Here is a 7,779-nt window from a genome sequence, read left to right on the forward strand (position 1 = left end):
AACGTTTCCGCCGTTCTGGTTTGGGGATGTGACAGGCACAACCCACTACCACCTCGGGTAGTGGTGGTCAACGGTGGCTCACAGCGGCGGCCACCACCTCACGGTCATGATTATGGTTCTAGTCCATTTTTTTCCAAGCATCCCAAATGAAATTTAACACACATAAAGCATACCGCCACCCAACACGGCGGCTGGTGGCAGTAGGAGGTGACAGCCACCACCTCACGGTGGTGATTATGACTTTTCATTTTATTATTCCGACATCGATTACAACTTACGATGCAAAATTCCAAATAACACACACACACACACTAAGATAAACACACACACAGCCACCCTTGTGGTGGCCGGCGGTGGTACATGGCGGTAGCCACCACCTCACGGTGGTGGTGGTGGCTATTCTCGGTTTTCCGGCCAAACAAACCACACACTACAACAGAAAACACACCCACACACTTGCTTTTCCCGGAGCAGGAACACATCCACCCTCTTGGTGGCGTTTGGCGACGACGACAACAACACTATCGGCAATGGAGGCATAATCGACAGTTTTTGCGATGACAGCCACCACCTCATGGTGGTGGCGGCGGTTTCTCTTGATTCCCAATTGAGAAAACACACGTACACACTCGTAAACATGACGTCTCCGGCAGTAAAGCTGTTGTGGCGGCGTTTCATCGGCGAGGTAGCCTCTTAGCAGCCTGTTCTGATCGGAACAATGAACGAAAGATGGTGGCGGAGGAAGGATGGGGGTATAAGGTGGCGGCGACCTGAGGTGAAGGTGGCGGCTGGTGAGTCCAGGTGTGGTGGCGGCTGAACATGCTCCTTAGGGTTAAGGTTCCCGGAAGGGTTATATACCCGACGCCTTTCTAAACTTATTTCCATAATGACAACTATGGTCCCTCCCTCCAATTTCGAAACAGCTCCCATATTTACCCATTACACCCATGCTCCTATAATTCCTTTCATTTTAAGTCAGACAGTTACCTAACTGCCCCTCCTCTACAAATTATTTTCAATGAAGTCCATATGATACCATTCAGCACCTTAGACTCCGAAATCTCTTCAAATTAAGTCCCAATAATTTGCCAAGTAGTCCATGCCTTCATAATGTTTTACGAAACCACTCCGAAACTTACACTTTTAACCCCCGACTTCTAAAATTGTGACAGTTAGCTCCTCGAGACCAACACCTTGCTATATAATTATTGATTTTAGGGCTACTATTCATTTATTTATTTATTTATTTAGTTATTTAATAAACGGGGTGTTACAACACTCCCCCAGCTAAATTAAATTTCGTCCTCGAAATCATCCCTTCCAATTCCTTACATGCCCTACAACTTGATTGACATGCCCACAATCCCGAGCATAACCCCAGCCTTCCCAAGGCAATCTAAATCATCCCTCGCAGGGTTCTAAAACCCAAGAATGAACGAATTCCTTGCAACAGGATCACACTGCTCAATTTGAAATTCAAAGTTTCGAGGTGGTCTGACTCCCTAACAGACCCCTCATACCGAATCATTATCGTTGAATCCAGTCCACTTGCCTCTCAACTGACTACTCAACTTCTGATAACTCGAGGTTCCCACTTGAAAACAGGGTCACTGATCTAATTATCCCTGCAGATCAATTATACTTGGCCAAGGCTCAGATAATCCCACTGTGAGTGACTTGTCACTTCCCAATCAATCAGCTATTCCATCCGTACTTGCAACTTAAAGCGCAAATACTAATACTGCCAAAACACTAAAACTGCCCGAAGCACTGAACTGCCTGAAATAGCATGCTGCCACATCGCTCCTTTCCAAAATCTACTGAGACCTCCCTGGTCTCAATTCGTTCGCCAATTATCTGAAATATCGGGTCCCGGTCTGGTCACTGAGCTAAAAGGACTCCCACACAGTCGTCCCCACACGCCTTTTGAACAAAATCCTCTTCTGTCAATAATTACCACTAGTTATCTTACCATTGTGGCTCTAACGACCTTATGATCTAGCTGATCGGGTCCATACTTCGAGTCCTGACATCACCAAATCCAAAGCTAAAAGTGATTGCTACCTGACCAATGGTAGCCTTATATCACAAGCAATCTTATACGGTCCACTGCTTCCCTGATCCCATAACTGTAATGGCATTCCTACAGTCTTATCACTGGCTTCACCAGGTCTAATTCCTCTAGGGAAATCCATAAACCAATCCGTGGATTTGCCACACCCTCACTACTGCACCCGAACCGGTGGGTACTACTGTTCCTTCCGAGATCTAATAATGCTCTCATGCTATCTACCAACCTAGTAAATGCTACAACTACACCCGCAGTCTTACAACACTCTAGCACTATCTGCCAACCTCGTGAATGCTACGGCTACACACGCAGACTTACAACACTCTAACACTTTGATTCAAGCAACATCTTACAACACACAATACTGGAAGGATTCTCAATCCTTCTTACCATCCCATGACCAATCTGTTGGAAACCACGCTTACCATTGCTAGTGTTCCAATACTAGCCAATCTAAAACATCACACAACTTCCAAGAACCCGATGAATACTTCCCGAATCCACAATTAGGGAAATGACCTTTCGCTACCCACTAGTAATTCTTGGTATGCAATTGGCATATGACATTTCTTGGAAATATAATTCAAACACAAATAGAGGATAAACCTAGAGTTACAGTTACTCAAACCCTTGGAACGAAAGGCTCCACCGTGCAGTTTCCCGCACATGTTGTACTGAATCTGACCCTGCTGGTCTCTCAAAAGCTTATTTGAAATCTTGGGTCTCCTCCCGAGACCCTTCAATATAAGCAACTGATATGGTTCCCTCTTCCCAATGTGCTCCAAGTCAATATCCCATTCTCGGGCTCTAGAAGTCATATCATTCAGGGTCTTGCACCCCGAGATACTCATGATCTTCCTGCTATCATTCTGCAGTATGTCATGATACCTTACCTTCTTCGTTTCCTCATCTACTACATACTGCGGTACCAAATAATCTCTATCTTGAGACTTGGTAGTGATCTCTGCCACAGTCTCAGTAGTCTGGCGGGGATTTAATAACTCTTGTGCCAACTGCTACGCCTCAATCGTCTGGGCAAACTCTGCACAGAATCTGGTCAAAACGTCATCCCATGACATAGCATAGACCGCATCATCACCCAACTCACTACCAACCTCTTCCCATCAATCACGTGCCCTGTCCTTCAGGAGGCAGGAAGCAATTCGGTCCTTATCCCCTATCGAGACTATGGCTAGTACGAAAATATTGGCGACATCTGCCAATCACCTGCTGCTAGCAATGGGGTCCCTAGCCCCATGATAATCTGGAGCTTCACAAGCTCTGAACTCCCAAATCATCAACGTACGCTTCCCTATCATGGCTGCTATCTCAGTGCAGAATGCACTCATCTCTCATCACAAATCTCTAAAATGCCCTCCTTGATCATACTGCAGATCACAGGAGTCTGGTCAATGATATTGCGCGTACTCTCAGATGGAATGAACTCCCTCGTCTGATCATCAAGCTGCCTGGCTCTAGAGTCTGAGCCTGATCCCTCGCCGGCACTAGAACTACCATCTGGTCTACCAAGTAGCGTCACCATACTCGAAATATACCATAACAATCATCAGTATACACATCATAACTCGAGGGATCTCACAAACTACAAGTTCCCTAGGTTCGTCTTAGCCTTCATTGATTCGAGTACGGATCCTCTGCTTTCAGTAGTACGTGCCCATACTACCTTCCACATCTATCCGTACTTTCCTCAAGAACTGCCTCGACTCCACCAAGTCCCTTCTACTACTACTGATGATCTCATGTTAAACTCATCCTAGGCTTGCCCTAGGGTAATCACCAACCCACTCTCCACTATCAGCTGCATAAGAAGTCCCTGCTATCTTCCCCTAACTAGCTCGTGAATACTATTACATATCACTAAAACTAGATAATTCTTCGAATGAGAGATCCAACCCTACAACGGTTGGACTCAAACAAGAGCTATGCAATAGAGCTAGACCTAACCTTCTGAAATTATCTAGTCCTCGTAATATGTAACTTAACGTATTCATTTACTAGTTAGTAAAAGATAACTAGAACTCCTAAAAGCACAAAGCAAGCAACATTCGAGCATCAAGTACACATAATCAAGCATATCTCATTCAGGCCATCACTGGCTAATCTGTACTAGCATGCGGTTCATAAAGCTGAGATACATATAACAGGCACATAAGGCATCCTTCCTAGATCCTTAGTCCTAAACTAGCATGCAATTCTCATAAATTGGATACACATATAATAGGTACATAAGGCATCCTTCCTAGATCCTTAGTCCTAATCTAGCATGTAGTTCTCATAAACATATCATAACATAAACTTGTATGGGTAATTTGGGAGTACTTACTTGAGCTCGGCTGATTGCATGTACCACACCCTCTTTCTCTTTTCAAAGTTCTTTTCTCTTTTCAAAATTCTTTTTGTAAAAATGATTTTCTTTTGAAATTTTTCATACCAAGTCCTTAGTTTGAGTTCTGACACACCCGAGAGTGTGCCCGAATCCCTCAAACCAAGGCTCTGATACCAACTTGAAACATCCCAAATATACAGTCCAAAAATTTCTTTTAATTTCATTAATAAGAATCATAAATATCATCCATCATATAAAAGTCATAAACCATGTATCTCAAAATATCATAACACCTGTCAAAATATATCAGAGTATAAACATCCCATGCTAAACAAATGGTGTGTGCACTGCAATCATCCCGAGCTCCTCTTTCGAAAACCAAAGTACCTGAAACCAAAACTAAAAACTATAAGCACGAAGCTTAGTGAGTCTCCCAAAACTACCACATACCATACACATCATACATTGAGCCTTGCCCGCTATATCGGGCCCCGCCCGGCATCGGACGCACCCGGCATCGGACCGAAATCTGGTATACATATAAACATATCAACAACGCATATAACATAAACACATAACATAAAAACAACTTGGGCCTAGCCGACTACATCGGGCCCCGCCCGACATCGGACTGAAGTCCGGAACACAAAACACATAACATATAACATATAAGCTAAAAATTCCTCAAGCCTGCCCCGACATCAGACTGTAGTCCTGAACACATAACAACACATGCAAGAATCACAAAGACATCATGCATACAAACATTCCTCAAGCTTACCCCGACATCGGACCGAAGCCCGAAATCATACAATCTACATCAGGCTAACCCCGTCATACGCTATCATACATAAACGGGCCGGCCTTGGTGCCTTAGAACCGTTCCTACTGGAAGAGGACTCACCTCACACTGCTGAAGTCTCGCGGACAAAACTCTAGCTGTTGGATGACAGATTCCTGAACTGTCAACATCAAAATAACACCCAATTAATAATTGGGTTCCAATAGTTAACCATAAGTCCATGCTTGGGGTAAAAGAGTACTTTACCCCCATTTTAGCTTAGTCCATATGATTGTTCTTGGATGGCCTATCAATAGCCCAATCATCAAAGCCCAATAGAAAGGCCCAAATCAAAGCCCAAATAAAATTAGGGTTTTCACATAAAATGACGATTAGAGTTAAGTGTTTCTTACTTAACCCATTAAGGACTAAATCCTTTAAGTCTATCAATCTATTAGGTCAATCATGTAGTGTGGTTGGCTTAATTCATAATCCCAATCCGGTCATCCAGAATGCAGGTCCTGACAATCCATAACCCATATATCCAAAATTAGGGTTTTCTAAACCCTAATTAGGGTTTCCACCCCAATCCCAACCCACATAGGCCCAAAAGCTAAGTCTTAGATCCATTAGGGTTTCATTAGGACCACTTGGATTTCACAAGTCGGGCACTACCCACTACTACCTCGGGTAGTGGTGGTCAACAGTGGCTCGCGGCGGCGGCCATTACACACACAAAGCACATCGCCACCCAACACGGCGGTTGGTGGCGACATGAGACGACAGCCACCACCTCACGGTGGTGGTTATGAGTTTTCTTTTTATTATTCCGACATCGATTACAACTTACAATGCAAAATCCCAAATAATACACACACACACTAAGATAAACACACACAACCACCCTTGTGGTGGCTGACGGTGGTACATGGCGGCAGCCACCACCTAATGGTGGTGGTGGTGGCTGTTCTCGGTTTTCCGGCCAAACAAACCACACACACAACACACACTACAGCAGAAAACATACCCACACACTTGCTTTGCCCGGAACAGGAACACATCCACCCTCTTTGTGGCGTTTGGCGACGGCAGCAGCTACACTATCGGCGATGGCGGCAGTATCGGCGGCTTTTGTGATGACAGCCACCACCTCACGGTGGTGGAGGGGGTTTCTCTTGATTCCCAATCGAGCAAACACATGTACACACTCGTAAACACGATCTGAAGACCAAAACATTTCCAACTCAGCCACTATGGGTGGCAGGCGACGACCGGAAACCCAGAAACAACGACCAAAGGCCACTGTCGATCCCAGTCGATATACACGACGTCAAACCACAGAAGAGCGAAGAAAAAGATGTAGGTGGGTGGCGATGGTCCTACCAAGAGCTCCCTTTTCTCTCACGGCTCGCACAGCGACGAACGCAGCTGGCATCCTCGGTCTCGGTGGTTCTCCGGTGCACACGATGTCTCCGGCAGTAAAGCTGTTGTGGCGGCGTTTCATCGGCGAGGTAACCTCTTAGCAGCTTGGTCTGATCGAAACAATGAACAAAATATGGTGGCGGAGGAAGGATGGGGGTATAAGGTGGCACCGACCGGAGGTGATGGTGGCGGCTGGTGAGTCCGGGTGTAGTGGCGGCTGAACATGCTCTTTAGGGTTAGGGTTCCCGGAAGGGTTATATACCTGACGCCTTTCTAAACTTATTTCCATAATGACAACTATGGTCCCTCCCTCCAATTTCGAAACAGCTCCCATATTTACCCATTACACCCCTGCTCCTATAATTCCTTTCATTTTAAGTCCGACAGTTACCTAACAGCCCCTCCTCTACATATTATTTTCAATGAAGTCCATATGATACCATTCAGCCCCTTAGCCTTCGAAATCTCTTCAAATTAAGTCCCAATAATTTGCTAAGTAGTCCCTGCCTTCATAATTATTTACGAAACCAATCTGAAACTTACACTTTTAACCCCCGACTTCTAAAACTGTGACAGTTAGCTCCTCGAGACCAACACCTTGCTATATAATTATTGATTTTAGGGCTACTATTCATTCATTCATTTATTTATTTATTTAATAAATGGGGTATAAGGTGGCGGCTTGCGAGTCCAGGTGTGGTGGCGGCTGAACATGCTCCTTAGGGTTAAGGTTCCCGAAAGGGTTATATACCCGACGCCTTTCTAAACTTATTTCCATAATGACAACTATGGTCCCTCCCTCCAATTTCGAAACAGCTCCCATATTTACCCATTACACCCATGCTCCTATAATTCCTTTCATTTTAAGTCAGACAGTTACCTAACTGCCCCTCCTCTACAAATTATTTTCAATGAAGTCCATATGATACCATTCAGCACCTTAGACTCCGAAATCTCTTCAAATTAAGTCCCAATAATTTGCCAAGTAGTCCATGCCTTCATAATTTTTTACGAAACCACTCCGAAACTTACACTTTTAACCCCGACTTCTAAAATTGTGACAGTTAGCTCCTCGAGACCAACACCTTGCTATATAATTATTGATTTTAGGGCTACTATTCATTTATTTATTTATTTATTTATTTATTTATTTATTTA

Source organism: Lactuca virosa, chromosome 4 (assembly GCF_052849685.1).
Source record: "Lactuca virosa cultivar CGN04683 chromosome 4, Lactuca_virosa_CGN04683_v6, whole genome shotgun sequence".
In the NCBI taxonomy this organism is placed as follows: Eukaryota; Viridiplantae; Streptophyta; class Magnoliopsida; order Asterales; family Asteraceae; genus Lactuca; species Lactuca virosa.